The sequence below is a fragment of the Pinus tabuliformis genome, chromosome 7 (genome assembly GCF_031772625.1).
Source record: "Pinus tabuliformis cultivar Carrire ecotype Pingquan chromosome 7, CPIR1, whole genome shotgun sequence".
NCBI classification, from domain to species: domain Eukaryota; kingdom Viridiplantae; phylum Streptophyta; class Pinopsida; order Pinales; family Pinaceae; genus Pinus; species Pinus tabuliformis.
Window position 1 is genome coordinate 1,618,127,246 of NC_142293.1, and position 24,487 is coordinate 1,618,151,732.

The following is a 24,487-nucleotide window of genomic DNA, read 5'->3' on the forward strand; positions in this document are numbered from 1 at the left end:
AGATGAATGGTAATATAAATATGAAATATTGTGTGTGCGTTGTTTCCTTGCCATATCATATCCAATTTTTTTGAAAATTTGCCGTATCTATTCCAGTGCAACTTAGCTTTATTCAGCCAAAAACGAAAGCTACTTCAAACTTTCTTCACACAGAGACTAATAGAGAAATTCAACTGTAGAAACACTCTACTCTATCCTACGTTAGTCTAATCTAATCTACTCTTATTTATCCTAAGGAGGGTTACATCTCAGAGTCTCATCTTCCTAGGCAGTTCGGTGAAGTAGTCACGCCCAAACTTCCTCTGATACCATGTTTGAATAACTAGAGACACGTTAAAATAACTACAAATGCAGCAAAGGCTGGATCTCGCTGGTGCCACCTATAGGTAGGCGTGTGTGACGTTTGGAGTTGTCGTTCGTGCACCTGTCCCCAATGAAATAATGAGTAATCTGTTACCCTGCAGATTATGGCCTTACCACTCGGTCCCGATGGCCAGCGGGGATTATAGCAGCAGCTACAAAGACGAGATACACATAAAACTTAGCTAATTTCTCTATTCACATACACATCTATTATATACAATCAAAGTACTAGAGTCCTACTGAAACAATCCAATCTTTACACTAACAAACAACACTATTTTAACTCATTAACCTACAGCAAATATGCATGTATCAGCATTAAACTTATGTTGTTTTCACTCTAAAACATGATCCAATTGCTATTGGAGTGTTATCCCCAACAATATCTCGGTTATTGAATTGATCGCAGTCAAAATCTAATGAATTTCAGTATTTACGCTAGAAAGTATGCTCAGGCGAATTGCAGAAGTCCTGAAGATTGGAGTATGTATTGCAGTTTTGGCAGGCCATAAAGAGAAGATTAGAATGCAGCTTGGGCATTTGCACCTCCATAACACGAGTTATCCACAGGCATATGAGGTATGTTTTGAGTTGACAACAATTTCACTTCAAGGAAAGTATAACATAATCAAAACAGAAGAGGAAGGTAACCTCAAAGAATTCCACCCCAAACCAAAATATCCACTGCTCCATTGGCGAGTTAAGTCTCTGCAACTTCATATATTGTTGATTTAATGTCTACAGGGACAAGCTACCTCCATAACAACCATGGCTGCCCTACATTGGGAAAGCTGGAGTTGGAACCTGAGCAAGAGCCAGAGTGGGAACTTGAGCTAAAACCAACACCAGAGCACAAGATCCAGTACCCACAGGTCCCAGGTTAAACCCCTGGAGGTTGAAGATAGGAGGCCAGTTTATGGGGGCCATCAACCTAAAGATGGGAGGTTTGATCTTGTAGTCAGATCTAGAAGCAATTGTGAAAAAGGAGGTTGAAGATGGGAGGCCAGTTTATGGGGGGGCATCAACCTAAAGATGGGAGGTTCAATCTTGTAGTCAGATCTAGAAGCAATTGTGAAAAAGGGAAAATAAAGCCATGTGGGCATTCATGCTATGATGGTGGCAGAGTCATGCATAAACCATCGGAAATGGACAGTTAGGGTTCAATGGGGTTTTTAGAAGATGGAAAGAAATTGGCAGGAGAAAAAGAGGAAGAAAAGAGGGCACACCTAAGTTGTACGAAACGGGGAAACGGAAACGAGTTTCCGAAACGGGAAGCGATACGAAACGCGACCTCCCCAAATTTAGGAAACGGGGAAACGCGAATATATATATATATATATATATATATATATATATATTAAAAATATTTAAAAAATATTATATATGTGCAATCATAAAGCATTAATGATACATTATAATTTATTACATTTAAACATTAAGAATAACTTTACATAACATTTACTCATGAGTCATGAATGATCACATAATGAAAATAAAAATATAAGAAAATCCCAACGCAACCTTTATTATATATCCAAGGGCAAAATCTCAAAATCAGCCTTTATTTATATTAGTATATGAGGTTGCAAGTACAACAAAGACTATAAGGCTGCAAGAACTATAGAGACAAAAGACTAATCCTCATCATAACAATCCTCATCAAAAATAGAAGCAGCACAATGCTCAACATTGGATGGTGGTGCTGAAGAAGATGATGCACCAATTCCACTTCCAGATTCGGCCTCAATATTCAAGGCAGCAAGAGAGAGCTCCAAATCAGGATTTTCTGCATCCACATCCCATTCTTTAGAAGGACCATTGTTGTATTCTGGACCCCTACGAGATGCAAGGCGAAGGTTGGAGTGCACATAAACAAGATCCTCTGCCTTCTGTGAGCCCAACCTATTGCGCTTCACAGAATGAATAAAACCATAAGTGCTCCAATTCCTTTCTGCTGATGAAGAGCTTGCCACTTGTGAAAGAATATGAATGGCAAGGTTTTGCAAATGTACACCATTTGCTCCATGACAAATCCACCACCTAACTGGATTCATGGTGCTTCTCTCCTCCAAAGCTAATATATCTGCATAATCATCTATTCCTGCACCAAAACTGGCAAATTCCTCCTTTACCTCCCTATGTAGATGAGAAGGAAACATTCTCATAAGGGCCTTTTTCACCCCATTAGCCACCTCTCTATCCTTATGGGGTGCCTTCCTCTTCCCATTGCTTTGAGCAATAAGCTCCTCATCATAAAATTTGGGGTTCAAAGCATGTGCTAAAGTGTGCAATTGAGTATTGAAATTGTTCCACCTATCAACAATGATTTTCTTGATCAAACCAGCAAAACGATCATCAACAAACAAAAGTTGTGGAGACTCTTGCGAAATGATTTCCATAGTTTTCTCAACCATGGAATCCATGCCATCATATACCTCTCCCAAGAAAGGTTGGTCAATATCAGCACTCCGGAGAAGCTCAAATGCAGGGGTTGTGAACTTTAGCAAGAAATCTACCTTGCTCCACCAATCCTCATCAAGGCACAATCTACACACCATAGATCCCCGCTCTGAATCTGCTTGTCTCCACTCAATCCAAAGTTGACTCACCACCATAGAAACTAATGCATGCTTAACCTCAACAAGGCGGCGCAACATCACGAAGTTTGAGGCATATCTTGTCTCAGCAACTTTTAACAACTCCAATTTGGAGTACTCTCGAAATATGGCCTGAGACTAGTGGTGGTTGGTGATGAATTTGATAATCTCCCTTGCTTCCCCTGTGAGTTCCTTTATCCAGGAAACTTTGTTGTCGATCTCCTCTAAGATCAGATTCAGATTATGGACAATGCATGGTGTCCAAAAGATGTGGTCATACCTCCCCTCAATAATTAAACCTGCAGCTTTGCAAACTGGTGCATTATCCGTGACAACTTGCACCACCTTGTTAGGCCCTATTTGTTCAATAGCTTTTATAATAACATCAGCAATGAACTGTGCATCTTTCACCTCTCCTGAGCAGTCTTCTGCCTTGATAAACATTGCTCCTTTGGGGGAAGTGGCAATGATATTTATCAATGGTCTGCGCCTTATATCTGTCCAACCATCTGAGACTATGGTAACCCCAGAGCTACTCCAGGAAGAACGAATTGGAGCTAAAATTTCCTCCACGAGGTCCTTCTCATTTTTAAGAAGCTGGGTTCTGACTTTCTCATAGTTGGGCCCCTTGTACCCTTGAGGAGCTTTGTTAACTGCCCTTATCATATCTTGCCAATAAGGAGAGCGAACAACATTGAATGGGATACCGCATGCATAAATTCACCTAGCCACTCTGAAATCAGTTTCTTCTCTTGCTTGCACATTCACCAATCTAACAATTCTGCTATCCTGAATTGAAGGGGATGCCCCTGGGCCTCTAGTATTTCTGGGTGCTGGTTGTTCATGTTGTTGAGTGTGACCAGCTCTCCCCTTTCTTGCTTGAGCTACAATCCTTGGCTCAATGTTAGATGGAGCTTGAGTAAGGTCATCATGCCTTCTCTTAGTACCATCCGCCTCATCTTGCTCTCTTTGATATGCCCTCCTTGCCAATGGATCTGTTGTTTTTGTGCAACCTGAAACCCCCTGTCCTCCTCCATGCAATAGACGTGCCTTCACTCTTGGGTAGGAGCCCTTGTACGTATTATTGCAAAGATTGCATCGCCATTCCCATGAGCCACCACCTCCACATCTTTGAAGCTTTGTCACATGCCTCCAAAGAGGATAATATTCAGCCCTTGGGTTGGCCCTAGGGCTTGAACTTGCAGCTGCACTTTGGCTGGAAGCCATTGCTGCAAAAATAAATTTAAAAAACAAATCTATAAATAAAAAACGTCTTTCATATTTCTGGCTGCATAAACCCTAGAAAAATTGAAGAAATAGTAAGAAAAAACTAACAAAATGAATGTGGCTTACCCAAATTAATTTTCTGTGGCTGAAACTGCCCTAAAATGCCAGAAAAGAGGAGAAATATGGTTGTAGCTGAGCCAAATCTGCTGCAAAAATAAATTTAAAAAACAAATCCATAAATAAAAAACGTTTTTCATATTTCTGGCAGCATAAACCCTAGAAAAATTGAAGAAATAGTAAGAAAAAACTAACAAAATGAATGTGGCTTACCCAAATTAATTTTATGTGGCTGAAACTACCCCAAAATGCCAGAAAAGAGAAGAGAAATATGGCTGTAGCTGAGCCAAATCTGTGGTTGTTGAAATCTGCTGCTGAAATCTCTTTCTCTTGCTGCTGAAATCTCTTTCTCCTGCTGCTGAAATCTACTTTGCTCACTGCTCAAAACACCCTAGCTTAAACAACTGCCAGTCTCCAAGAGAAACGACTTGCTGAATAGTGTGATGAGAGAATGAGACAAACTTCTCTTTTATAAGTTTAGACAGGCTTCTAGAACTCACTAGACGGCCTTAAAAAAATTAAAAAAAACACAAGTTTTTGGGGAAACGTGGGTTGTACGGCCGTGAAACGCATTTCCAGCCGTACTGGCCACATTTCCGTTTCGGGAAACGTGGCAGTACGGCCGGAAACGCGTTTCACGGCCGTACCAAACGCGTTTCCGCGTTTCGCCCCCATTTCCGACCGGAAACGCACCTCCCCCCACGTTTCCTGCAACATAGGGGCACACAAACCAATATAAGAGGAAGAAACCAAAAGAGAGAGAGAGCAGAAGACTGCAGTTAAAAGAATGTAGAACGGAATAAGAGAAATGTTGTCATAGCAAGACGCAGGCAGAACAAAGTTGACAATACAAATGGTGAGACCCTTGCTGCCGAGATTAACACGCAAGATGAGTCAATAAACTCACTGTAATCTATTCCTCTCCTCATTAATTTATCCATGGAGTTTTTTACCCAAAATGGGTTTTTCTTCAGTTGTCAATCACTGTGATTGATCTATGTTGTGCACATTTTTTTATGTTGTCATTATTCAGGCTTTTGTATGTTAGTGATGGCACATTTAACTTGTTAATGAGCTTGCTCTAAATCATCTAATACTATGTGAATACGCTCAGGTTGAGCCACAGAATGAAGTATGGCTTATTGCTAAATGTGCAGGGTCCATTGTGAAACGTGTTGACCACTACGTGTCAACAACACACAACAGTACACCCCCTTTTTCACAAAAGGGATAGCGCCTAATCGATGTGTTCGTGCCGTTCAGCTATCATCATCAGCTTGATCATCATCTTATAATGTAAACCCAGTCTGCATGTGTATAATGTAAATAATCTTAGCAGATCTGTGTCGTGTGTGTAATCACCTAGGTAAACCTATTTTTCTGGTGACGATCTACATTCCGGGAGGTTTTTTGTCTCAACGATCCATCCTCAGATGGTCAGCAAAGTTTTCCTTCAGCCTTACCCCAAAGCCGGAATGGATTTTGTCACTGAAATCTTAGGGGAATCCTAGTGTTCTAGATCGAGTCTATGTAAAAGTGATTTGGGAATAATCCTAACTATTTGGTTAGGTTATTTTATTACAAATTGCTTGATCTACTAGATTATATTTGTGTCGCAGAACTGGGTAGTCTGTGAGAGTCTTTTGCAAATGGGTTTTCCCCCTTGAGATGTAAAAAATATAAAAATCATGAGTGTCTAGAGGGTTAGAAAAATAATTTATCCCTTCATAGGTCCTAGGTCCTAAGTAAATTTAAATTTTCCAGAGGTAAAATTTGTGGGTCCTTTAAAAAAATTAAATCTTAACAAGTCCAGGGACTAAGGTTAAATTGATTATTTTGCTAAATTTTATGCCTTGGGTCCCTGGGGTTAAATCAAAGTCAAAATTTTGAAAAAATAAATGCAAAATTTTAATTTTTGAATTTATTAAAATGCATTTAATTGAAAATTTCGAAATTTCCTCAATATTTAAAATTTCGACGGATAAGATTAAAAGAAATTTTGATCCTCATCAACAGTCAAGATCACTTTGACAAGGATCGCTTGAACTAGCAGTTGGAGGATTTATCTTTAAATAGGAGGTCATTTGTCAATCAGTATCATCCAATCTTTTGATCGTGTACTAAGCGAAAAGCTCTCTCTTGTAATCTTTTTATGAGCAATATAGACAGACTTTGGAGTTAAATTTCGTCGGTGCTACTCTTCATGGAAATGTTGTAAGATGTATTATTTTTGTGTGTAATTTCTTTTTTTGCCATTAATAGTAGCTTCTGAAGAGCAATTTGAGTACAAGTATCTTGCTTAGTCGCTGGGGTTTGAATGAGAATTTAAGTTTTGAATATAATAGCAGGTATCTCTATTAAATCTGAATTTATTATCGTTTTCTCGCTCGATGTTGATGGCTAAATTGAGTTTTGCAGAAAAAACCTTGATTATTAGATCATCAGGTGTTCGGGGAAGTTCTCGACTGAACCAACTAACTCTCGATCCGTGTTTTCTGAAAAGCCCAGTTTAAATTTGATCCCGGGCTTATCATAAGATATTTTTATGAGTGATGCATGAAGGGTTTTGAGCTTAGTACCTCCTCTAAAATTCAAAAAAAAAAAATTGTGCTAAATCATTAAATCTCGCTGTTGAGAACCTCAAATCATCAGATTTGGGAGCGGAGTCAGACTCACACTCCCCAGATCTAATAGATCTGCCATTTATGTACATAGATCTGTAATTAATTTTAGTTTTCTGACTTTGGTTTTCAAGGTTCCAGTGTTTTTTGGGTCATTGTGTATTCGTTTGGGTGTTGTAGCTACAGATCTAAAGCTGAAAGTTGTGCAGAGTCCAGATCTAGGCCCTGGAGGGTAAGATCTGGATTTCTGGTTTTCATCAGCATCATTTTTTGCAGGGAATTTATTTATTTTCAAATCTTGAAAATTTTGTGGGGGTTTCATCAGGCAAATCTGAAGCAGAAGGATTTAAAATTTTAATTAAGATTTATGCAAATTCTTTAAGAAAATCTGGTGGATTTAAAGAGGTTTTGGGCCACCCCTTTTTTGGTTTGCTGCCTGGGTTTTCAATTTTCTGTTGTATTTTTTTTTTCCAGAAAATTTTGAGGTCCTTTTTGAGGGTTTCTGGAAAATTTCGAAATTTATTTTTTGAGTTTGGGTTTTAAATTTAAAAAAAAAAATCCGGAAAAATCTTGGGTTTGTTCCTGAGTTTTCTGACCAGACCCTTGTTGTCCACCTTCGCTGCCTCCAGCTTCAAACCCTTATGCTCATCAACCCACAGCGTTGAGCCTCCATCCCTCTCACGTTGTCTCTAAACCCTCGCTGCTTAGTCTTTTCATCAGCTCCCCATCAAGCTCCCATCCTCACACAGTCTTTCAAACCTGCATTCTCCTCACTGTTGTCCGCAGCTTCAACGCTGCCATACCCCTCGCTTGGCTCTCTCCTTGCTGCTGCGTATCCATCTCTGCTCCACACCTCTTTGCTACCATCCCTCTTCGTCCAGCTCGCTGCTTCCAAACTCCTCTCCACGCAAACCCGCAGAAGTCAGCTCTCCTTCACGCAATCCAAACTACTACCACTCCGCAGCCATCTCCACCTTGCCCAGCCTTCCTCCGGCTGTTCAATCAAACCCTCTTCCAAGCCTAATTCGAGTTGTCCACGTCTCCCGCATACCTGCAAACAAACCATCAAACTCAGCTTCCACCGCCTGAACCTGCACACGCACAACAGCAAACCCTCAAACTCATTCGATTTTATTATTCTTATTATTGTGTATGCGGATGGGTTGGGTTAGTTTTCACTTTTATTTAGTTCAAATTTTATTTTATTTTTCTAAACTTTGCCTAGTTTATTTTTTATGTATATATTTATGATTTGAGTTAGGGTTAGCGTAGGTGTTTTGATTTTCACCTTTTTTGTTTTGTTTATTTCATTTTGATTTTGTGATTTATGATTTTTGTTTACTTATTTCATCTGATTTAATTATTTAGATTCATCAAGTTGTCCATCATTTAAATCTCCTAGAGCTCGTGATCCACAGGCTTTATCATCCATTTACCTTAAGGACTACCCCCCTTGACTTGCCTAGGAGAGAGTCTAAATGGAGTGAGTAAGGATTAAGAGTGACAACCCTTACTCTAAGCGTTGTTGCGGTGCCTAGACACTTTGCGCGACAACATTTTTTGGTGCCGTTGCTGGGGACAGAGTTTTTCTGTCCTTGGTCCTCACGACATTTCTTCGACATTTATCTTTCATCTGTCTCATATCTCATTCGAGCTGGCAAAGTCAACACTCCTTGGCATTGCCACCGGGGACAGAGTTTTTTATGTCCTTGGTTTCTTCGACATCGTTTTAATCATCTCATCTTTTCCGTCATTCATTAGCCTGTCAAGCGGCAAAACATTTCCTGGCGTCATTTGATCTTTTCATCACCCTATCTTTCGTCATCTCGTTAATCGTTTCATCTGCACTTTTAGCACCTGGACATTTCGGTTCGTTTCTTCTTTGAGTGGCGACTCCACTTCTTTCATTTATTATTTCTCAGCAAGAAGCCCTCGCCTATATCCGATTATTTGTTGCCTTTTGGATCCTATAGTTAGATTCATGTTCAAGTGGCGACTCCATTTCTTTCATTTCTACAAGAATTTCTACTAGAATCTCCCTTCTTGTGGATCTCTTGAATTTCTTGAGCAGAGGTCTCTCTCTATCATCCATTTGGTCCCTCATTATTCATCATGGATGATTCTTTTACCCCATGTCATTTTACTGATGTTCTCCATGATATTCCAGAAGTGGCCATTCATAAATTGTCTTTGTTCTCGGGTGGTGATTCAGTCGCTGTTAGAAAGCATCTATGCAGGTTTTCTTGTATAATGCTCATATATTGTAGTTCTCCACAGTATGATCATGAAGAAGTCAAAATGTGTGTATTTGCCTTTTCTTTAGAGGGTGATGCTTTGAATTGGTTTAATAATTGTCCTGAAAATTCTTTCACTTCTTTACAAGACATCGTCAATGCTTTTAAAGATAGATATGGTTATCAAGATAGCTCACCTTGTGCCCCTAAAATTATGCAACAGAATGAAAGTGATCTTGTGAAGGATCGAGCTGTCGATGAAAGATTTCAAGACAATTCTCCATATCAAAATGTGCCATCCACCTGTACCGTTGCAGATCAAATCCATGATAGTGGAAAAACAGGAACAAGTTATCAAATCAGTGTCGACAATGAAAGGGAAAATCATAAGCAAATTATAGAAGAACTAATGCGGCTGGTAAAAAATATGGAGCTTAATCAAGAAAAATTTGTAACTAATTACGTCAAGGATATGAGAACTTTATACACCCACCTGGAAAAGTGAGATAAGGAGATGGAAACCATGAAAGCTAATTGTGACAGGGAAATTAATTCTATGCAAAACAAGTTATTAGCTATGGATGAAGAAATGACCATCATGACATTCGATTATAATAATCAGTTGGCTACCATGCAAGCAAATCATAAGAAAGAGATAAACTATATTCAAAATTGTTTCATGGACATGAAAGAAGAGAATGAAAAAGTAACAAAAGATGTGGACGCTGGTCAGAGGTGTCTTCAGAATAAGTTATTGACCATGGAGGAAAACCATGCCAAGGAAGTCAGTGCTATGAAGCTTGAACACTAACCAAATGGATGCCATAACAATACAGGTACAAAAATTTCAGCATCGATCAGAGGATGAAAGAAACAAGGAGACGTCGACAAATCAGAAGCCTCCTTATCTCCTGCAACAAGCTCCATCTTATTATGAGGAGGTCATTTGTTCCATTGAAAAGTGGTTAATTGAAGGTGACCCAGATAAAATTGAAAACGATAAAAATCAAATGCAAAATGAAGAAAGACATGTCACACATATCTTACATGCTTCATCTGAGAGTTTTGAAGCAGAATGTTCCACGTCATCAGTGATATAGCTTGCCACAAAGAAAAAGCGCAAGAGAAAGAGAATGAGAAAGCGATTTGATGCATCAGATGGCCGCGAGCAGCATGATTTTCGAATGGGAAAAAGTCCTAGTGTATGCAGGATTGGACATGGCACATCTGAGAAACAGCCAACCGATTTGCCTGAAAGCAGGCAAATGCTCAATATACACTATATTGAACACATCTGATGTCATGGGGCATCTTTGTATTGTATTTCTAACCTTATGCAATTTTATTTCAGTATTTCATTTTGTAGTTAGATTTGTGTTTTTCATGTTAATAAATGAAGAGCTTATATCTTTTCTGTGCTTCACGTTGTATGATGATTTTTGGATGGACACTACTTATGTTTCGTTGTGTGTTGCGTGGATGCAAATTCTAGATTCTCACATTCCTCCAATGCAACAACGTGTCCCCAAGAAGAGCCAGATGTTGACCAGTACATGTCAACAACCCATAACAATACACCCCCTTTTTCACAAAAGGGATAACGCCTGATCGATGTGTTCGTGCCGTCCAGCTATCATCATCAGCTTGATCATCATCTTATAATGTAAATCCAGTTTGCATGTGTATAATGTAAATAATCTCAGCAGATCCATGTCATGTGTGTAATCACCTAGATAAATCTATTTTTTGGTTGACAATCTACATTCTGGGAGGTTTTTTTGTTTCACCGATCCATTTTCGGATGGTCGATAGAGTTTTCCTTCAGCCTTACCCCAAAGCCGGAATGGATTTTGTCACTGGAATCTTAGGGGAGTCCTAGTGTTCTAAATCGAGTCTATGTAAAAGTGATTTGGGAATAATCCTAACTATTTGGTTAGTTTATTTTATTACAATTTGCTTGATCTGCTAAATTATATTTGTGTCGCAGAACTGGGTAGTCTGTGAGGGTCTTTTGCAAAAGGGTTTTGCCCCTTGAAATGTAAAACATGTAAAAATCATGATGTAAAGTGTCTTGAGGGTTAGAAAAAAAATTTATCCCCTCATAGGTCCTAGCTCCTAGGTAAATTTAAATTTTCTAGAAGTAAAATTCGTGGGTCCTTTAAAAAAAATAAATCTTAACAGGTCCAGGGACTAAGGTTAATTGATTATTTTGCTAAATTTTATGCCTTGGGTCCCTAGGTTCAAGTCAAAATCAAAATTTTAAGGAAATAAATGCGAAATTTTAATTTATTAATTTATTAAAATGCATTTAATTGAAAAATTCGAAATTTCCTCAATATTTAAAATTTCAACGAATGAGATTAAAAGAAATTTTGATCCTCATCAACGGTCAAGATCAGTTTGACAAGGATCACTCAAACTAGCCGTTGGAGGATTTATCTTTAAATAGGAGATCATTTGTAAGTCAGTATCATCCGATCTTTTGATCGTGTACTAAGCGAAAAGCTCTCTCTTGTAATCTTTTTATAAGCAATAAAAAAAAGACTTTGAGGTTAAATTTCGTTGGTGTTACTCTTCATGAAAATGCTGTAAGATTCATTATTTTCGTGCGCAATTTCTTTTTTTGCCATTAATAGTAGCTTCTGAAGAGCGATTTGAGTACAGGTATCTTGCTCAATCACTAGGGTTTGAATGATAATTTAAGTTTTGAATATAATAGCAGGTATCTCTATTAAATCTGAATTTATTATCGTTTTCTCACTTTATGTTGACGACTGAATTGAGTTTTGCAAGAAAATCCTTGATTATTGATCATCGGGCGTTCAGGGAAGTTCTCGGCTGAACCAGCCACCTCCCGATCCGTGTTTTCTGAAAAGCCCAGTTTAAATTTGATCCTGGGCTTATCGTAAGATATTTTTATGGGTGATGCATGAAGGGTTTTGAGCTTAGTACCTCCTCTAAAATTCAAAAAAAAAATTCTATGCTAAATTGTTAGATCTGGCTGTTGAGAGCCTCAGATCATCAAATCTAGGAGCGGAGTCGGACTCACACTCCCTAGATCTGGTAGATCTGCCATTTATGTACATAGATCTGTAATTAATTTTAGTTTTCTGACTTTGGTTTTCAGGGTTTTAGTGTTTTTTGGGTCATTGTGTATATCATTTGAGTGTTGCAGCTACAGATCTAAAGCTGAAAGTTGTGCAGAGTCTAGATCTAGGCCCTGGAGGGTAAGATCTGGATTTCTGATTTTCATCAGCATCATTTTTTGCAGGGAATTTATTTATTTTCAGATCTTGAAAATTTTGTGGGGGTTTCATCAGGCAAATCTGAATCAGAAGGATTTAAAATTTTAATTAAAATTTATGCAAATTATTTAAGAAAATGTGGTGGATTTAAAAAGGTTTTGGGCCACCCCTTTTCTGGTTTGTTGCCTGGGTTTTCAATTTTCTGTTGTATTCTTCTTTTCCAGAAAATTTCGAGGTCCTTTTTGATGGTTTCTGGAAAATTTCGAAATTTATTTTCTGAGTTTGAGTTTTAAATTTAAAAAAAAAAAATCTGGAAAAAGCTTGGGTTTGTTCCTGAGTTTTCTGACCAGACTCTCGTTGTCCACCTTCGTTGCCTCCAGCTTCAAAACCTTATGCTCATCAACCCGCAACATTGAGCCTCCACCCCTCTCATGTTGTCTCTAAACCCTCGCTGTTTAGTCTTTTCATCAGCTCCCCATCAACCTCCCATCCTCATGCAGTCTTTCAAACCTGCATTCTCCTCACTGTTGTCCATAGCTTCAACGCTGCCATACCCCTCGCTTGACTCTCTCCTTGCTGCTGCGTATCCATTTCTGCTCCACACCTCTTCGCTACCATCCCTCTCTGTCCAGCGCGCTGCTTCCAAACTCCTCTCCACACCCGCAGGAGTCAGCTCTCCTTGTTAAAATTGGAAACTAAGGCAAAACTTCATGTGAGTCATCTTATTCATGGCTGATAATATTTTTATTAGATTCCTCTCGTCGAGAGGTGTAGGATTGATATAAAGATCATCCGATTCCGATAAGTTTTCATGGAGATATGAATTTATTTTGATTATGGAATTATTATCAAGCCGACCTACAACTTATATAGGCTCAAAAGCCCAACAGTCGCAACTATTCAAAAACCAACGTTGTGTATAAATACAGGAGGACTTTTCCTCATTTGGACTCACTCATCTCATCACATCTCTCTCTCTCTACTGCGTAGAAAAGAGTCTCTTCTCTACTGCGCATAAAAGGGTCTCTCCCTCACACATGTGAAGCCGGAAGTTGCTGACACTGAAGCTGCAACTACAGAAGTAAAGATTGACCTGCGTGGACTAGAATATCTCATCATCTGAACTACACTATAGGTTCATCTAAACCTCCTCTGAAAGCTGCAACTTTTGGTGGTGGAATCAAGTCAATCCGACGGACGGTTTGCAAGATATCGACTGCCCTAGTTTGAAGCCGGAAGTTGCTGAAACTGAAGCTGCAACTGCAGAAGTAAAGATTGACCTGCGTGGACTAGAAGATCTCCTCATCTAAACTGCGCTATAGGTTCATCTGAACCTCCTCCGAAAGCCGCAACTTTTGGTGGTGGAATCAAGTCAATCCGACGGATGGTTCGCAAGATATCAACTGCCCTAGTTTGAAGCTGGAAGCTTCTAAAACTGAAGCTGCAACTGCAGAAGTAAAGATTGACCTGCATGCACTAGAAGATCTCATCATCTGAACCTCCTTTGGAATCCGTAACTTTTGGAGGTAGAATCAAGTCGATCCGACGATCAATTTGTGAGATATCGTCTGCCCTAGTTTGATGATGAAGCCACTAATGCTGATGTTGCTGATTTAGGGTTTGCTACTGCTGATATGAATTAGATTTATTGTACTATTTCTCTCTGTTGAATTATTGAAGATAAAAGAAGATTTGATCAAAGGGTTTCCCCACACATTGTGGGATTTGTCCCTGGCTAGCCGCCACATCTTGTGTCTCTTGTGTTGGCTTGTTTTCTGTCGATCGTTTAATGTTCTATCTGCACTTTACTTTATGTACATGTGATTGCTAATCTGTGGAATATAATAAGAAAAAGAAGTAAACTGTTATAAGCATAGAACATACCATAACTTAACATGGTATCAGAGCTGAAGTGAAGACAAAGCCCGAGCAAAAGCAAGAGCAATCACCGAAGAGAAGATTGGCAAGGCTATCCTAAAAGAACGATGGGGTCCTCAACACTCTTTTTTGCCGAAGACAAGCTCCATGAGAAAGCTGACTATCACGGATGGAAGATGTCTATCGATCTAACCCTTGAGGATCAAGGAGTGCTGGACCATGTAAGAGGCAATATTGTTGAGCCTCCATCAAATGCATCCGTTGTTGCCTGGAACAAATGGAAGAACGGAGAAATTAAAGCAAAGAAGATCATCCGGGACTCTATCGACAAGCGCTTGGTGGCCTACATCTCTGAACTAGACACCTCCAAGGAAATCTACGATAGACTGGTGAGTTTATTTAAAGTTAATGATGCAAATCAAGTTTTGTTTCTTAGAAATAAGCTGAGGGAAATCAAGAAGGGTAAAGATGAGAGTATGCAAGCATACTTCTTAAGAATCACCGAGATCAGGAACGATCTCCTATCTATTGGGGAGACTATTACTGATAGGGAAATGGCACTCACGACTCTTGGAGGATTACCATCTGAATGGTACATGTTCAGGACTACTCTTCTGAACAATAATATAATTCCTGGTTTCGAGGAATTATTGGCTCGATGCATTCAAGAAGAAACAAGGGTAGAAGAGCAAGAAATGCCCATGCCTAAAGGTCCTCCTGCTGCCTTTTTCTTCTGATGCTAAGAAAAGAAATAATTCCGGGACTAAATCAAAAAGAAAGGCTGGATCTAAGGGTGGAAGAAAAGGACGATGTTACATCTGCGATAAAGCAGGTCACTATGCAAGGGAGTGCCCTGATAGAAAGGACTCACACCGGGACGATGATCAAAATCCCTCTGATGGCAATCAAAGGAATGGAAAATTCAATAGCAAAGGTAAGAGGAGAGCTGGGAATCAAGGAAGAGGACAACCATTCAAGAAGGCTAGAAATTCCAGGATGTATTAAATGCACCTGACCTCTGAAAGAACCTGGTGTCCATCTCGGCAATGGAAGACAAAGGCTACAAGGTAACCTTCAGCGATGGCAAGGTACGTGTATCAAAAAATAATGTTAAAGATGCCTTTACTCTTGGGTTTCGTGTTGATTCATTATATCAGGTCGATGGAAGTCCGCTAGGTGTCATGTTTTATGACACATCTCTTTAGTCTGAACTTTGGCATCGGAGGTTTTCCCCCCTTCATTATAAAGCTCTACCCGATGTAAGACAGATGGTAACAAGGATGCCCGAATTCCGAGTAGAGAAAGAAGGTGTATGTCCGGGATGTGCCGAAGGAAAGCTAAAAAGGGACCATTCCCCTCAAGTCAAAGCAAGACCTCCAATATATTACAATTGGTTCACTCAGGCATATCTGAGGCTGACATTCAGAGGGAGACTACTACACCACATACTCCTGAGCAGAATGGTGTGGCGGATAGGAAGAACCGTACGATTGTGGACGTTGTTCAAAGACTTCCGAAGTTTCTATGGGCTGAAACTACAAACACCGCCATATATGTACAAAATCGATGCCCTCATCAAGCATTGGGTTCCAAGACTCCTGAAGAAATGTCACCTGTAAGAAACCTGATGTTTCTCATTTTTTTGGAAGCCCTATATATTTTCATGTGCCGAAAGAGAAAAGATATAAATAGGGTGCATCTGGAAAGAAGGGAATTTTCGTGGACTATGGTGAAAATACTAAAGGCTATAGAATCTATGTAGCCGGTCAAAGGGAAGTCGTAATTAGCCATGATGCCACCTTTGACGAAGATATGGCTCTCAGCAAGGTGAACAATCTTCCGACTTTAAGGAGCTCTCAAGAAGCCGACACCAGGGAACCGAAAGAAAAGGATGATGAATCAATGCCCGATGTAGAAGAACCCATGGATCCGATTAATCCTCCTCCACATGAGCCTTCCTCTTCTAGGAAGAGGCCTTCATGGCTTTGGGGGCTACTTGATGATGCTGAAGAACATGCTGCACCCCGAGGAACCTTTCGTGAAAGTAAGAAACCTAACAGGTATCAGGGATACCTGACCAGTATGAGCACAATCATACAAAATGAGCCTTCATCATTCTTAGATGTCGTCAAGCATCAAGTATGTAAGGATGCTTTAACCATTATGGAGAATGATGTCTGGGAACTACTTCCCAGACCCCAGGACAAGACAATTGTTACTTCAAAATTGCTTTATAAGATAAAGTTGCAACAAATGGAAGTACAGAATAGTATAAGGCTCGTTTTGTTGCTCATGGTTTCTCCCAGAAGGAAGGTATAGACTATGATGTGATATTTGCACCTGTTGCCAGATATACGACTATTCGCTTGACCATAGCCCTTATGGCTTCACAAGGATGGAACCTACATCAGATTGATGTCAAGACAACGTTCTTGCACGGTTCGATCAAAGAAGAGGTCTATGTGGAGCAACCCGAAGGATTTGAGATTTATGATTGAAAATCTCATGTATGCAGATTGAAGAAGGCTCTCTATGGGCTAAAGCAAGCACCCCGAGCATGGTATGAGAAGATCGATAGCTACTTGATGAAGCTGGGATTCACTAGGAGTGAAGTCGATCCTAACCTTTACTTTAAGGTTGAAGATGACAAGCCTCTCATATTGGTGTTGTATGTGGATGACCTCTTTCTAACAGATGCATACCCTCTCATTCACAAATGTAAGAGGGAGTTGGCTTCTGAATTTGAAATGAAGAACCAAGGACTTGAAGTGTGGCGGAAGCCAAGGAAAATTTTCCTATCTCAAGGAAAATATGTGGAGAAGATTCTGAAAAGATTTGGTATGGTGGACTGCAAGCCTGTGACTACCTCGAGGATCTTAACTTTCAGAAGTTATATGGTAGTGATGTCGGACCAAATTTGGGAAATGCCTTTGAGTTTCAAAAACTCATCCGCGTTGATGTTCTTGGTGAACCTTCGTCCAAACATATGTTTTGCAGTTAGCATTGTGAGCTCATATTTGGTTGAGCCTCACTAGATTGGTCCCAAGAATCTTGTGAGATGTCTTCAGGACACAATCTCTCATGAATTGAGATACTCTGCAGGAAATATGAAACTGCATGATTATTCGAATGCTGATTAGGCAGGTAGTGTGGAGGATCACTGGAGCACTTTTTAGTGTTGTTTCTCTTTGGATTCTGCTTCAATATAATGGATGAGCAGGAAGCAGAAGTCGGTTTCCATAAGCACCGCCAAGACCGGATACATATCTACGTGTATGACCTCGTATGAAGCTGCCTGGTTGGGGAAGCTCTTCAGTGAGCTGTTTGAACACATACCACTGTGATTCTCTGTAACAACCAGAGGTGGGATTCGATTATTGAGGAATCCCATATTCGTCGATTGCTCCAGCAGATAGACATCATCTGGGATATGGTAAGTTGATGAGCAAGGAGGCTCCATTGCATTAAGATGATGTACAGGTCAATACACCTTGTCAAAGCCCCAAGGAAAGATCTAATCTGTGATTTTCCCAAACGACTTGGAGTCGTCAAGAAACCCTTGTACAAGGGTCCTGCATGTTGCATACATTGAACTCTGGGAGCTCAGAGGGCTTGCAGTTCTTACTTGAGCAACATACGACCACAAGGTGACTCACCCTCCCCTGGTGGTGCGCACTGGAACAAGATGATTCGCTCTCTTGTGGGACAAGACGATTCGCTCTCTTATGGAACAAGATGATTCGCTCTCCTGTGTAGCAGGATGATTAGTTCTCCTGTGAGGCCTGGATTGATGTGTTCTCCATGGCGATTGTAGCAAGATTGATGTGTTCTCCTGTGAGGACAAGATTGATTAGTTCTCTTGTTGAGGCATCCTACCCATGCAGTCTAGGACTCATTGGAAGTACCTCTCATTTGATCAATGAGCAAGGAAATGAAGTTAGGGACCATAGTAGTACCGATGGACGCATTGTTGTATCTACCGTACTCCCTATGCTAGGGTGACCTCCATTGATCTGGGATCAATGATACTGGTCTGGAACCAGTGGTAGGAGTTGTACCATACTATGACACTGACTTCGGGTCGGTTGAGACTGGTCTGGGACCAGTGGTACATACTCTGAGACTGACTTCATGTCAGTGCAATACTGGTCTGGGACCAGTGAGAGTGGTACATACTATGACGCTGACTTCAGGTCGGTTGAGATTGGTCTGGAACAAGTGGTACACTCTCTGAGACTGCGATACTAGTCTAGGACCAGTGATAGGAATGGTACTTACTATGAAGCTGACTTCGGGTCGGTTGAGACTAGTCTAGGACTAGTGGTACGCACTCTGAGACTGACCTTGATTCAGTGGAGGATGATATTGGTCTAGGACCATTGGAGTTGTACTCACTATGATGCTGACTTCGGGTTGGTTGACACTGGTCTGGGACCAGTGGTACATACTCTGAGACTGACTTTGAGTCAGTATGATACATCCTCGATCATTTCTTCTTCTTCATAATTCGGACAAAAGCAGAGCAGAACAGAACAATGCAAGAGCAGCGCAGAACATAGCAGAACAATATAGATCAGTACAGGGCAGAACAAGACAAAGCAGAGCAAGCAGATTAGAGCAAAGCAAGGCAAGGGTCAGGCTATACAGGGCAGTGCCTTTGATGAATGAATAGTAATGACTGATAGACAGATTGCAAATGAAGTTCTCCTTAGTTGAGAGGGAGTGTTAAAATTGGCAACTAGGGCAAAACTTCATGTGAGTCATATTATTCACGCTGATAATATTTTTATTAGATTCCTCTCATCGAGAGGTGTAGGATTGATATAAAGATCATCCAATTCCGATAAGTATTCATGGAGATATTAATTTATTTTGATTATAGAATTATTATCAAGCCGACCTACAACTCATATAGGCTCAGAAGCCCAACAGTCACATCTATTCAAACACCAACGTTGTGTATAAATACAGGAGGACTTTTCCTCATTTGGACTCACTCATCTCATCACATCTCTCTCTCTCTACTACGTAGAAAAGAGTCTCTTCTCTACTACGCAGAAAAGGGTCTCTCCCTCACACATGTGAAGCCGGAAGCTACTGAAACTGAAGATGCAACTGCAGAAGTAAAGATTGACCTGCATGGACTAGAAGATCTCATCATCTGAACTACGTTGTAAGTTCATCTGAACCTCCTCTGAAAGCTGCAACTTTTGGTGGTGGAATCAAATCAATCCGACGGACGGTTTGCAAGATATCGACTGCCCCAGTTTGAAGCCGGAAGCTGCTGAAACTGAAGCTGCACCTACAGAAGTAAAGATTGACCTGCATGGACTAGAAGATCTCCTCATCTAAACTGCATTGTAGGTTCATCTGAACCTCCTCCGAAAATCGCAACTTTTGGTGGTGGAATCAAGTCAATCCGACGGACGGTTTGCAAGATATCAACTACCCTAGTTTGAAGCCGGAAGCTGCTGAAACTGAAGCTGCAACTGTAGAAGTAAAGATTGACCTGCGTGGACTAAAAAATCTCCTCAGCTGAACTGCGTTGTAGGTTCATCTAAACCTCATCTGGAAACCGCAACTTTTGGAGGTGGAATCAAGTCGATCCGATAGTCGGTTTGTGAGATATCGTTTGCCCTAGTTTGATGATGAAGCCGCTAATGCTGATGCTGCTGATCTACAGTTTGCTACTGCTGATATGAATCAGATTTATTGTACTATTTCTCTCTGTTGAATTATTGAAAATAAAAAAAGATTTGATCAAAGGGTTTCCCCACACATTGTGGGGTTTGTCCCTGGCTAGCCGCCACATCTTGTGTCTCTTGTCTTGGCTTGTTTTCTGTCGATCGTTTAATGTTCTATCTGCACTTTACTTTATGTACATGTGATTGCTAATCTGTGGAATATAATAAGAAAAAGAAGTAAACTGTTATAAGCATAAAACATACCATAACTTAACACTCCTTCACGCAGTCCAAACTGCTACCACTCCGTAGCCGTCTCCACCTTGCCCAGCGTTCCTCCGGCTGTTCAATCGAACCCTCTTCCAAGCCTAATTCGAACTGTCCACGTCTCCCGCATACCTGCAAGCAAACCATCAAACTCAGCTTCCACCGCCCGAACCTGCACACACACAACAGCAAACCCTCAAACTCATTCGATTTTATTATTCTTATTATTGTGTATGTGGATGGGTTGGGTTAGTTTTCACTTTTATTTAGTTCAAATTTTATTTTATTTTTCTAAACTTTGCCTAGTTTATTTTTTTATGTATATATTTATGATTTGAGTTAGGGTTAGCGTAGGTGTTTTGATTTTCACTTTTTTTGTTTTGTTTATTTCATTTTGATTTTGTGATTTATGATTTTTTTTACTTAAAAATTAGAAAATCTTAAAAAAAAATCTAATACATTTGAAAATTTTCCAAAATTAAAAAATCTAAAAATCCTAAACATTAAAAAAAAAAAAAAAATTAAAATCTTAACATTAAAAAGTTTTAAATCTAAAAAAATATAAAATTTCAAAAGTCTAAAAACATCTAAAATATTTAAAATCCAAAAACATTTAAAAAATATAAAATTAAAAAACTTTAAATCATAAATCTAAATTTGGTGACTAAGGATTTAAAATAAAATTCAAGGTTTTTTTCGCTTAAACTCTAGAATTTTTAATGTGGCCTATGGCCCATTAAAAATTTTGATTTTTTAACCCTTCGATTAAATTAAATTCCTAAGGAATAATTAAAAAAATTTAACCTAAAGTTCCTTAGTGTCATTTGGTCATTAAATGCAATTTTTATGATTTTCCTATGGTCAAGGTGCGATAAATATTTTTAATCATATTTGGTTGTTGAAGAAAATTTATTAAATCTAGATTTGGGCAATCAGCGAAAATAATTTTAAATCTAGAATTTCTTGCATATGGATTATTTATGATTGTCGCTTTTCATCGTTCTGGATAACTTGTTAATTCAAATATCGAAGGCACTGGTCTATAATTGTTTCTATCTTGTGGTCGTGTCTTGGTTACCTTAGAGTTTAATCTATTCATCTGATTTAATCATTTAGATTCATCAAGTTGTCCATCATTTAAATCTCCTAGAGCCTGTAATCCACAGGCTTTATCATCCATTTGCTTTATCATCCATTTATCTTAGGGACCTCCTAGGAAAGAGTCTAAATGGAGTGAGTAAGGATTAAGAGTGACAACCCTTACTCTGAGCATTGTCACTGTGCCTCGACACTTTGCGCAACAACAAAACGCATGCAGGATAATAAGAAGGGAAACTAAGTTAAACTTTATGTTCGCAGATATTCTATTGATGCCAGTCTAACCAATTTGTTTTCCTGCTTCAGTCCCTTCGTTGGCAAGCATGGTTGTGCTGCTTGGTACTCAAGTAACACAGCTGCTATGCCATGTTCTGGGAATCATCACAATTTGGTTTAGCTGATCTAATTCTTTGTATCTTGGCTGGTAATCCTCTGAATAGGTCCCCTGTTTGCTACCAGATTTAGTAATAACCTTGCAGGAGTTGAAAGAACAGTGTTTCAGTTGTCCAGATGAATCAATGCACATATTGTGCAGTGTAACTTTCATGTCCACCAACAAAGCTCTGGCCCAACACAATACCTAATTGTTAAGATTTAAAAAGAAAAAAGAAAAGGACAAAATATTCACAAGAGGATGCAATTTACAGTTAATATAATTACTAAATAAAAAAAAAAAAGTTTGGGAAGATGTATGACAATGTAATACAATATGAAATATGTTTATCACAGCATCTTTCACAATATTGTTACAAACTATAGCCAAAGATACATGCCTTCTCATTTTGATTTGAGTATGTAGGGCGAAGCTTATTAGACATCCGTATTTTGACATTAACTTTCGGGGTCCCAACAACCATTTACAAGTTGCAAGGCCTGGAGCTCTTTCTACAGATCATGTTTACCATGAAGTTAGTTGCAATAGCAATATGCTGTGGCTATATGTGATTATTGTGAAATTGACTGTATAAATAGGCTTACCTGCCATAATTTACAGTAGATAGTTAATAATGACACTGATTGTTGCAAGCATGGTCTGCAAAATTTACCAACCTCAATGCAATTACACATGAACTTTAACAAATAGCTAATAAACAAACACACAGATATAGCCAAACTGCCAAAGAAACAAGTGATTTGTGATTTAAAACTTGCAACCCAAGGTAGCCTTGAATCTTGCCAGTAAATTTTCATAGTAACAAGAGAATCGATAGAGACGCTTTACTTGGGGCAAAAAATCAAAGAATATAATTCAAAGCCTAAAGAACTTTTTTGGGTTTCTTTACCTCTTCATGCCGTAAATTTAGCCCTCTGATCTCTCCTCCGTGGTCCAGTAATAGCAAGCTTCAAACCAATAGAAAATGTAAGGAGACAAGGCGGACAGGGGCAGATGAGACGCCAAAATATTGCCCGGCAAAATAGACCACCAAGGAAAGTGGCTATATTGAGATATCTAAAACGTGAGAGGAGCAGGTAAGATGGATGTTGAAAATAAAGGGAAATACACGCTGAGACCAATTGCATAGAACTCTATTGAACAAAAGAAACAAGATATAATAGCACAAATACTGACCATAATTCCATAGGCTGGTTCTCGAATGGCCACGCCGGCTACGGATGTTCCTGCAAGTTGCAACTCTTCAAGGTGACCACCAAAGGTTGGAGATATCACAAAGGACAAAAATCTAAAAACTCGACAGTTATAGAAGGGGCAGAAAAAAGCCAGGGTTTCTTGGATTCAATAATAGCAGCTTGGCAAATGAACAAGGAGTAAACGCTTTCGATAAGAAGAATTCTGACCAGGCCGGCTCCTCCTCAGACTATAGCAGGATCCTATGATCTTTCAATGCAAAAATCCCTTATTACTTACAAATGCCACAAATCACATTAGTATGCCTGAGCCTGCAATTCTTTTCTAGAGGCCACCATGAAACCTCCAGAACTTTCGATAACCATTCTTCTCTGCTCGTATAGATTGAGTGAACCAGATGAGATTGTGAAGCCTCTTGAAGTATGGTTCAATGTGACTTGGGATTTTCTATACACTACGCACATGGTATTACCGTGCAAGTTAGTTGTTCGGAATGAATTTATTTATTTGATTGAAATTATTTGGTTGTGTGTTTTTAATCACTTTTATTTAATTTTAATATAAATTTATAAATATTAATTATTAAAATGGTATAATTAATATAGTTATATAAATATGTTAAGTAGTTATATAAATTAAATGATTGGAAAATTTATATAGATGTTTTAAAAATATTTTTTATATTTTATAATGGTGTAGTTTAATTTATAGAAGAAATTTTATGATTAACTTTAATCAAATTCCAACAAAAAAATTTTAAAATTTGAGCTTAAATTGTTTAATTGATGGAATTCCAAATTTTAAAATTTAAGCTTAAATTGTTTAATTGATGGAATTCAGTGAGGTTTTAAAGAATGTTGAATCTATTTGCAAGTTAGTTGTTTGGAATAAATTTATTTATTTGATTGAAATTGTTTGGTTGTGTTTTTTTAATCATTTTTATTTAATTCTAATATAAATTTATAAATATTAATTATTAAAATGGTATAATTAATATAGTTATATAAATTGAATGATTGGAAAATTTATATAGATGTTTTAAAAATATTTTTTTTAATATTTTATATTGGTGTAGTTTAATTTATAGAAGAAATAATTTTTTTTATGATTAACTTTAATCAAATTCCAACAAAAAATTTTAAAAATTTGAGCTTAAATTGTTGAATCGGTGGAATTCTAGTGAGGTTTTAAAGAATGTTGAATCTAATTCAAAAAAATATTTTAAATAACAAAAATCACAATTTTAATTAAAATTGTATCATCCAATGAAAATGGTTATTTAAGTGCGGCGAAGAAGACTGGGAAACGCGCAGGACTAGGGTTTGAAGCAGGGTATCAGTGTTGGGCACCATGGAGGGGCGAGAGGGGGGGAGTTCCACTCCCTCCTACAGTCATGCAGTCTCAAACCGCTTCAAGAAGCCAATGGAAGCAAAAACCGGGAGTATAGACAGAGAAAAACAGGGAAACAGTAGATCACAAGGGAAGACAGAAGAGTGAAAAGCATAGGAGGAGACAGTTAGAATAATGACAAAAGGAATCTAACAGGACCATGTAAACCTAGGTCAACC

General features: G+C 38.8%; 1 long non-coding RNA gene across 16 annotated transcripts in view; it reads right to left on the minus strand.

Moving 5' to 3' along the window:
- LOC149254414 (uncharacterized) overlaps window positions 1-23,399 on the minus strand; it is a 216,662-nt gene extending 193,263 nt beyond the window's left edge. For 2 of the 16 annotated variants that reach the window (XR_016267148.1, XR_016267162.1), the window contains exons 1-2: window positions 22,902-23,399; window positions 22,615-22,672 (exon numbers count right to left, since the gene is read on the minus strand). This is a non-coding gene — a long non-coding RNA (uncharacterized LOC149254414). Of the gene's footprint in view, window positions 1-22,103; window positions 22,365-22,614; window positions 22,782-22,901 lie in introns of those variants that run through there. The other 14 variants (XR_016267155.1, XR_016267154.1, XR_016267163.1 and 11 more) reach the window with 13 other exon arrangements.
- Between the last annotated feature and the right edge of the window lie 1,088 nt (window positions 23,400-24,487).